General features: G+C 36.7%; 1 pseudogene; it reads left to right on the top strand.

Moving 5' to 3' along the window:
• The first annotated feature begins 4,742 nt into the window (after positions 1-4,742).
• LOC110876840 lies at positions 4,743-7,789 on the top strand (annotated as a pseudogene).
• Positions 7,790-10,632: the final 2,843 nt, after the last annotated feature.

Genomic DNA, 10,632 nt, shown 5'->3' with positions numbered 1-10,632 from the left:
AGTTTTGTTTTGAACACCCATTTGCATCCTACGGGTTTGACTCCGTTGGGTAATTCTACCAAATCCCAAACGTCATTTTTCTTCATGGAATCAAGCTCATCAATCATTGCTTTATTCCATTCAGAAGACCGATCACTGCTAATGGCTTCATTGTAAGAGATAGGATCATTGAGCTTTCCGGGATCCATTTCAGTCAGGTAGGTAACATAATCATCCCAATTAGGAGGCCTTCTTTGCCTGGATGACCTCCTGAGTAGATTATCGGGTTCAGCGTTGTCTTGGTTTTGAGCGTTTGATGTGCCTTCGTCATGAGGTATAATGGGTTCTGATTGTAGAGGTGAATTTGGAGTTGGTGCAGTAGCTTCAGGTGTAATAATTGCATTGGGTACAAGAGGAGTAATCGGAGTAATGGTAAGCGACGAGTCTCTCCCCCCCGCGTCTTGTACTTCTTGCAATTCTTCGTAAGGGTTGGTACTGCTCCCACTGACCTTGAAATCCTCCAGGAACGCAGCACGCTTGGTTTCAACAATACGGGTGACATGGGAAGGACAATAGAAACGATAACCCTTAGAGTTCTCAGGATACCCGATAAAGAAACAGGTAACTGTCTTAGGGTCAAGTTTCCTTAGGAAAGGATTGTAAAGTTTTGCTTCAGCAATGCAGCCCCATACTTTCATATATTTAAGACTCGGTTTCCTTCCTGTCCAAAGTTCATAAGGAGTTTTAGGGACAGACTTAGAAGGAACTCTATTGAGTATATGAACAGCTGCTTTTAACGCTTCAGTCCAGAGGAATAATGGTAAGTTAGTGTTGGCTAACATACTGCGCACCATGTTCATAAGGGTACGGTTTCTTCTTTCAGCGACACCGTTCTGCTGAGGTGTACCAGGCATGGTGTATTGGTTCACAATCCCCTGGCCCTTACAAAACTCATAAAATGGACCAGGAGCTTGACCCACATCAGTATGTCTTCCATAATACTCAACGCCTCTATCTGATCTCACAACTTTAATCTGACGATCTAATTGCTTTTCAACTTCAGCCTTATAATCTTTAAAAGTTGTTAGAGATTCAGATTTCTCCTTAATAAGATACAAGTACATATAACGAGAATAATCATCAATAAAAGTGATAAATGAAGTATGTCCTGTTATGCCAGCGATTTGGTAGGGACCACTAATGTCAGTGTGAATGAGTTCTAATAAATTAGAACTCCTAGTGGCACCTTTCTTATTCGCTAATGTCATTTTACCTTTAAGACATTTGACACATGTTCCAAAGTCAGAGAAATCGAGAGGAGGTAAGACTTCATCCTTTACGAGACGATTTAATCGCTCTTTTGAAATGTGGCCTAAACGCTGATGCCACAACATGGATGAAGTCTCTAAGTCTCGTTTCTCTTCCATCTTTGTGAGTGATTCATTAATGTTATATGACAACAAAGATTTGGAAAAGCCATCATCTAGTTCTAATCTATAGAGACCTCCATCCAGAACACCAGTACCATAAAGAACAGAATCATAATGGATAGAGAGTTGGCGATGACCATGGGAAACAATAAAACCGTCCATGTCTAACTTTGGTCCTGATACAAGGTTCCGAGTTACCTCAGGAACATATAAGGTATCATAAAGTTTAATACATAAACCAGTTTTCATAACTAATTGTAATGTTCCAATGGCCTTCACTTCTAATTCTCGATCATCCCCAACCTTAAGCGTTCTTTGGTTTCTTTCCAGCATCCGCATTGAAAGGAATCCCTGAGTAGAATTGGTAACATGAACCATAGAACCAGAATCAAACCACCAAGAATTAGCAGGAACACTTAAATTATAGGACTCAAGTATCATAAAATAATCGTTACCTTTCTTAGCCAGCCACTCCTTAAAGTCAGGGCATTCCTTCTGCATGTGTCCTGTCTTTTTACAGAACTTGCAGCGGATACTGCCTAAGGAGTTCTTAGAGCTGGAAGGTGCACTTGCATTAGTGTTAGGATTAGACTTATGGACTTTAGAAGCATCCTTCCTATGATAATTGTTCTTCCTTTTCTTAGAGTTGGAGGTGGTGAAGTTGGCAACATCAGTAGTGCGACCCATCCTCATGCGCTCTTCCTCCTGTACGCACATGGCGACCAGCTCACTCATCGTCCATTTTTCCTTCTGAGTGTTGTAGTTGATCTTAAATGCTTCAAAAGAAGAAGGAAGCGAAGTAATGATGAAATGAACAAGGAAACCATCACTGATTTCCATTTCCAGCCCCTTCAGCTTATTGGCCATGTCATTCATCATCATGATGTGCTCGCGAATGCCGCTCCTCCCATCATACTTAGTTGTCACCAGCTTAAGAATAAGAGTACTAGCGTGCGCCTTAGACGTCCCTTTGAACTGCGCCTCCACATGTTCCAAGTAGGTTTTAGCATCTTCAGAATCAGGAATAGCTCCCCTGATTGCATTGCTTATGGATTGCTTCATAAACATGAGAGACATGCGGTTACACCTAGTCCACTTTTCATGAGTTAACTGCTCAGCAGCAGTACTTTGAGTGATAAGGTCCGCTGGCTTTTTCTCTCTTAGAGCATAATCAAAATCAAGCAATCCGAGAGTAAGCATGAGAGCATCCTTCCAAGCAGCAAAGTTATCACCAGTCAAAGGTGGAATCCCGCAGTTGGGTGCTGATAGTGGAAATAAGATGAGCAAGTTATGATACTAAGGAAGAAAAACTAATGTGATCTATGGGCACGTTAAACTAAGGCAGGCAAAATAATGACCATTTTACATAATGAAGCTGTGATAATGTCTATTACTAACATCAAAATAATAGACTTAACTAAAAAATTCTACTTAAACGAAAACAAAACAGCTTTGGCCAGAAGTGTAATCAGTTAAGCATATGTGCAAAGTGGTTGTAACAAATCAGCTTTGGCCAGAAATTGAAACAATCACTTTAGTTATGCACTTGCTAAGTATGCCATCTATGAAAGAATTAAATCAGCTTTGGCCAGATATTAAAACATTCATGCTTATGATGCACACTTAGCATAGCTTTCGTAATACTTGAATGATAAGTAGATGTATCAAGTCAGCTTTGGCCAGAAATGATATATCAAAAACTCATTCAAGTTAAGCTATTCTGGTTTTGTAAAACATTACATTATCTGATTCTGATTAATTAACTAAGAAAAAAATTTTCTTTAGTTCACATTTAAACAGCTTAAAATAATGAGATTGCGAGTCGCAACCACGATCTCGACTAATGACGTTATGGTTGCGAGTCGCAACTACGGTCTCGACTAATCACGTTATGGTTGTGAGTCGCAACTACGGTCTCGACTAATCACGTTATGGTTGCGAGTAGCAACCTCATGGTCTCGAGTGATGACGTAATGGTTGCGAGTAGCAACCTCATGGTTGCGAGTGATGACGTTATGGTTGCGAGTAGCAACCTCGCTAACAGCTGTTAATTGTGATATCATAACCGAAAATTCGAAATCTAAGGGATTAAGAGATATTCTTTCCTGTTTTAAGCTGATCTAATTTTGTCAACAGATTTCGAAATTGCAATCTCTTTATCTTTTAACAGTTTTCTAAAACTTTAGAGGACAAAATAGATCAAAACCAGGAAAAAACACTTAATAATCCGAAACATATTCCAAATCATAACAGAATACTTCGAATTTTCTCAAGAACATGATGAACCCTAAAACATAAAACATAAAACATAAATTCTGGAACCTGAAACCTGAATTTTAATAGTTTTTTTCTAAACAGATTTCGGCTAAACATAAACAAGTTAATTCCGAATGAACATATCATTAATCTTTTTCCGAAAATCATGATTTCGAGTCGATCTTCATGACTGAAACCGGCTGTGACGGTTTTGAAAAATTATAAAGAAAATAATCCGTTTTCCAAGTTTCAATCCCAGAATTATGGATACGAAAACAGAACTGACTAATCAACATATGCTCTGATACCACATGTTGGTTCAGTTCTGTTTGTGCATGAAGGAAAACAATATAAATCATACCTGTCACAGCAGATAGGGCAGAGGAGAATCCAGTGAGGGAGTTCGACATGCCTGTCATCTTGATCTGGTTCCTCCTTAGGGTGCTGACTGATGATGGGGACTTAGAAACCGAAAAGGGTATCGGTTATGGAGAGGAGGTTTCGTGATGATGTTATGGCTAATAGGGTGGTGTAATTGTGTAACTGAGTAACCCCTAAACCTCCACATAACTCTCCTTATATAAGCACCCAGGAGGAAACCTAATTAGTTACTAAGGGTAATATGGTCCATCAACAATTACCAACTAATTAAATAATAGGTTCTAATATATTTTGATCTCTATAATGTAAATGATTAAGATGGCTATAGATTAAATATTAAACATAATATATTTAATCTTACATGGACCCCACCGATCGCAAACACACGGGCTTCCGTAAAAAACAAAGATAACTTAAAAAAATGGGATTTCGTAAGTAATTTCGCCAAAAATCTCTGCTGGGAGTTATTGTCACAACAAGACAATACGGTTGTATGGAAGAAGCCTAGTGACAGGGGCGGCCCTAGGGGTGGGCGGGGAGGACCACCGGCCAGGGCCCGTGATTCCAGAGGGCACATCTATATTTACAGGGTATCTGTCGTAGTCGCCGTTTAATTGTTTCACCACCTGAAAATCGTTTAAATGAATAAACTAGGTGAAGAAAAGCCGGTCGGGAAAAAAAAATCAGCAGTCGGCAATGGCCATACAAAGCGCTGGATGCAGGTCACCGGTGGTTGAGGGGAAGAAGAAGACGTACGGAACTCGAAGCGTTTTTTTATTTTGTTGTTTTGGGCCTTTTCCTGAAAGTTTGGCCCATAGTTAATGTTTAGATTATTATTTTATATGTTATCTACCCCCTTCGATTTGTTAATAAACATAACTAAAAGATGGCTCCATTCTCTAAACACACTAGAGTAAATGTTAAAAAGAAATTGAAATTAATTTTTAATTTAGCTTCTACTTTATTAGTTTATTTGATTTAGTTAGATTTCTTATTATTATACTTTACCATTTTATTTGATTGTTATCATTTTATTTTACGTAGAGTTAATTGTGGATTAGTTACTTAGTCGGGTGTTATTTTGCGGTAAGTGTTGACTATTTATGTGTTATCTGACATTATTTGTCGATTCTTAGGCCTTAATTGTTAGAAATTTTGTTAGATATTGGAGTGTTTTGCACTTTTGCTAATTGAATTGTTTAATGCTATAACTTTAATCGTTGTATAATAAATCGTTTACTATTTTGTTAAGGCCTAAGAGGCACATTTTTTCGAGCTCGGACAGGGCACCTAAATTTTCAGGGCCGGCCCTGCCTAGTGATAAAGATTGTTATACTTCCAAGTAAGACCACATTCATATATGATATATAAAACACTCTTTTTTTTTTTTACTATATATTGCTAATGACTTGCGATTATATGAATCTTGTGAGTTATTTAATTAATAGGAGTCAATGATCGGGTCCATACGTCTGCAAAGCGGGCCATGATGTTGAATCCCCGCATTATCATCCGTTAGAGGCATGCATTGGAGGAGCTCATAGTCGTCGTTGGATTCCAATTGAGAAAAGACCAAAATGGCCTTCGAGAGCCACATTGAGCCCCAAGGAACTCGCGGTTCATGGTAAATATATTTTTTTTGAAAACAAAAGTTAGTTCATCACCCTTGTCATATAAAATGTGGGCCACATAAAAAATAGTCAACATGGTCAAAAGTCATATCATCATTTATCCGGTCATAGATCATATTACCATAAATCAAATTTTTTTTTTTTAAAGTTGATTACCTCACTTTTTTTAAAAGATTGAAAGTGTTTTTTAGCCTAAAAAGTTACCTTTTTTTCTCAATTAGCTTAAATTAGTCAAGTAAATGAGAAAGTCCTAATATGTACGAACAATAATATGATTATTACCGGGTGTAAATGCTTAGAAAGGTGACCGACTTTCATTTGATATCTTATGTAGGTAACCAACTTATTTTATGCCAGAAAAAAAAAATCATTAAAGCCACCTTATAAAAAGTCAACCTGGTCAAAAGCTACCAATATGATTAATATGATTTGTTATTATCAGGTGTACTTTTTGACGACCTTACTGAAGACGATTTTAACTGGAAATCAGCAGTCAGAAACTACTGGTCTCTGCTTTCCCCGCTTATATTTTCAGACCACCCGGAATCGAGGACCCGGTTCCACCGTATAACATGGTCCGAAACGTTTTGGACATGAACGCTCATTTTGGCGGTTTTAATTCCGCCTTATTGGAAGCTGGGAAATCCGTATGGGTCATGAATGTGGTCCCCACCAGTGGGCCCAACAACCTTCCACTTATCCTAGACCGCGGGTTTCTTGGTGTGTTGCATGATTGGTAAATATTCTCTCTTTTTAAACTTGACCCCGGCCCGTTTTGACCCATACTAAGAAATCTGACGTTTCTGCGTGCACTTGTAGGTGTGAGGCGTTTCCGACATATCCTAGAACTTATGACTTGGTTCATGCCGAAGGCCTTTTATCGATTGAAACCGCAAAGCAACGTCGGTGCAGCATAGTGGATGTGTTCTTTGAGATAGACCGGTTACTACGCCCCGAGGTATTTTGATTATATGTCAATAATAATAAGTTACAATTCAAGGTATTGTAGATAACCCAACTAATCAATGCATATTAATTAACTTGAGTCCCCTAATTTCATGTGATTTACGCTAAAAACCGTATAAAAGGAAAATTAAGAGTAAAATGCCATTTTCGTCTCGAGGCTTGGTCAGTTTTGCAACTTTCGTCCAAAGGTTTGTTTTTCCGCATAAGGATCCAAAAGATTTGAAATCTTGCCATTTTCATCCGGCTCGTTAACTCCATTTTTCTTCGCTAAGTTAGGGGTATTTCTGTCGTTTTCTTGTGAACTTAAAGGGCAATAAAGTCTTTTTCAGGGGTATTCGGTTTTTTTTACATAAAGTGAAAAAGACCGAATTGCCCTTTAAGTTAACAAAAAAGACAGAAATATCCCTGACTTAACGGAGAAAAATGGATGGAGTTAACGATCCGGATGAAAATGACAAGATTTCAAACCTTTTGGATCCAAATGCGGAAAAACAAACCTTTGAACGAAAGTGGCAAAACCTCAGGGACCGAAAATGGCATTTTACTCTAAATAAAAAAAAAAGAAATCTGACCCCATGGTTTTAGGCACTCCATGATCAAAATTCTGTTGTTGCAAAAACTTATAAAAATGAATTTGCAGGGTTGGGTGATATTACGTGACATGACGTCTCTAATAGAAACAGCAAGAACAATCGCCGCAAGATTAAAATGGGAAGCACGAGTCGTAGAAATTGAGAGCAATAGTGATGAAAAGCTCCTCGTTTGCCAGAAACCTTTGATAAAAAGACGATCATACCCTTCCTGAAAAAAATAGTTTATGATGTCGATTTCTTTATCTTGGAACATTTTACACGCGAAGACCAGATGTTTTACCATACAGATAGAAAACGATGGTTCAACAGACAACTGCACAAGGACCAAAAGCAAACCCTGTGGGAGCCGTAAGGCGAACCTGGGACCAAATGTAATTACACAATGATTTACAGGTGCTAGATTATTACTCGTTTTTTTCTTTTTAGCGTTTGTGGTGTTATAAACTATACGGAAGAAGAGATGAATTTGATTATGGTTATAGGAATAAGCAGAAGTTGAACATTAATATACAAAGGTTTGAATGATGAAGACTATATTGTCTTGTTTATGTTCTTCGCTGTATGCTACTCTCATCAGAACTTTATAACAAAACTTGCTAATATAAGGTATAGTTGTAATTTTCATATTAATTTACGTGTGTTATATGTTGTAGGGCTAAAAACCTACGACATGATCCGTTAACATGGCATGACTCGATATGAAGTTAAATGGGTTAACGTTAGGGGTAAATGAATGACACAATTGGAACGTATTCAAACAAGTTCAATGTGTCTAACACGTTTATAACACGCATAACGCGTTTAATATATCGTGTTGAATGGGTTAATAGGGTGGCATGAAACATATATAACTTGTTTGATCAAAAGGACAGTTTTATAAGTACCTAAATATATTTCAACTGTATTGGGATTTTAGTTTTTGCTTAACATTTTGTTTTACCGTGTTAATGTTTAAGAAAAATCACACGTTTAGTTAAACATTTTGTGTTTAGGTTCACCAGTCGGGTTAAACGTTTCATGTCGTGTCTGGCCCGTTTACCAGTCAGCTTTTGGAAAGCCATTTGCAAATCTAAAATAAAGTGTGGCGTCTTAATTTTTCCCGACATTTGATGAAAAATATTGTCTTCGTATTGTGACATCTTCTAATCTAATATTATACATTATAGGGGGAGGGTAGTGCACGGTCCTCTCAACCGCCGGAGTGATCTCACTCCGGGAGCCGCTACCCGACATACTATACATTATACATATATACATTTGCAAGTTACATGAACACTAACTTGCATTTGACTTCTTTTTTTTTTTTTTTTGGTGCTTTTTATACTTTTGTCCTCATTTTTCAATATTAACACTTCGGTGCTGTTTGTTTTTTCATAGGTAAAACGTCTGCAGTCTGCGGACCACATCTGTAGCAGAAGACTTTTTTTCTTTTTGTTTTTTTTTTTTCATTTTTGTACTTTTTATACCTTTGTCCCAAAATTTTCAATATTAACACTTCGGTGCTGTTTGTTTTTTCATAGGTAAAATGTCTGTAGTCTGCGGACCACATCTGTAGCAGACACTTTTTTTCTTTTTGTTTTTTTTTTTTTCATTTTTGTACTTTTTATACTTTTGTCCCAAAATTTTCAATATTAACACTTAGGTGCTGTTTGTTTTTTCAGAGGTAAAACGTCTGTAGTCTGCGGACCATATCTGTAGCAGAAGAGGTGAACAAAACCTCTGCAGACTGTAGGAAGAAGACTATTTGTTTTTTAACTTCTGCAAGCTACTGAATGGACTAAATAAACTGATTTATTAAAATCGAGAACATCTAATCAAAACAATTTATCACAAATAATGGACTAAAATCAGAATAAAAACACCAAAAATTTCACAACAAACAATGGACTAAAATGGTGTACAATCAAGAAGCATTTTATCATCATAAAAAGAAAACAATCAAGAACAAACAATAGACTAAATGGAGTACATACCGGTGATTGAAGAAGAATCCGACGGTTGGGCTGAGGTGGTTGAGAGGGCCAGTGGCGGAACCGGAAAAATTATTTTTTCTTTTTATATTCATTATTGCGTGTCAGTTGCATTTTTAAACGAACAATATACAACAAACTTAAAGAATGATTCTCGATTACTTCTTTCACTACTTTAACTGATATCTAATGGATTTTATAAATAATATATTTTTTTATAAACATATTTTACAGAAGTATATTTAGAATAAAATAAAACAAAAACATATTATACACTTACAGTCCCTTAACCTTTGGAAGACTTTCTAATTGAGTTTTACGTGTTTATTTTTATGTACGTGTCAGTATAAATTCAAGTTGATTTACGTTTCGACGTAGTTTTTTTTCCTGGAAATGAGTTTGGTCAAATATAATATGTTCTTATGTTTATTATTATGTACGTTTTCCTAGATATGAGTTGGGTCAAATATAATACGTTTTTATTAGACGATATAAATTTAAGTCACTTTACATTTCGACACCGCCTCAACGCGCCGTACCATTTTTTAGCTTAAAAAACACTATTTTTATGTGCTAATTTTTATGTACGCGTCGGTATACATTCAATTTGGTTTACGTTTCGACGCAAATTTTCTTCGATAATATGTTAGCTCAAATATAATGCGTTTTCATGCTCATTTTTATGTACATTTTCAGTTGCTATACGTTTTGACGTAAATTTCAATTAGCAAGTTGTGTGAATAGTGTTTTCATCCTATTTGTTTTTTTGTTTCTTTCTTAAGTTTTTTTCTAGACTTTATTATTTTTATTTTATTTAATTTCTATATGTTTTTTTAGGTTCCTTTAACATTAAAATTATATTTGAAATCAGCCCGTCCCACTGTCCAATTATTTTAATTGTTTTCGGTCGATGTGTCACACCCCGATTTCCACGTGTCTCACCGGTGGGCCCGGTGGGGGATTACCGTGACGATGTTGGCAACAATATAGTCAAACCACACAATTATATAATGCACAGCGGAAGCATAAGATAAATATATAGATTTCAACCTCTGATCGTAATATCAAAATGTATTACAGGGGTTGGATATATCCACAGTGGATCGTAAATGAAAGTAAAGTATTGTTCCATTAGATACTGCAATCAAGCTTGCGAGGCTTATCCCGACGCTAGGGAGCTAATACCAGCCAATTACGTTTAGGTACCTGCACTTAATCTTTTTGGGGGAAAATACGTCAGTTTACACTGGTAAATACATTCAACTGACACATTTGAAAATGTTTATTAAAATTGATTTGAATGCACAAGGCACAAACTCTTTTATAACTTGGGAAAATTCGTAATGATCTTGTGAACGTTTTACATGTTCTTTTATGCGTTCAGTAGCCCGGGTCGTGCCGGGTTAAAGATTTATAGACACACCAC

The sequence above is a fragment of the Helianthus annuus genome, chromosome 9, assembly GCF_002127325.2.
Source record: "Helianthus annuus cultivar XRQ/B chromosome 9, HanXRQr2.0-SUNRISE, whole genome shotgun sequence".
NCBI classification, from domain to species: Eukaryota; Viridiplantae; Streptophyta; class Magnoliopsida; order Asterales; family Asteraceae; genus Helianthus; species Helianthus annuus.
Note: the sequence above shows the minus strand (reverse complement) of the source record. Positions and strands in the feature narration are given on the sequence as shown.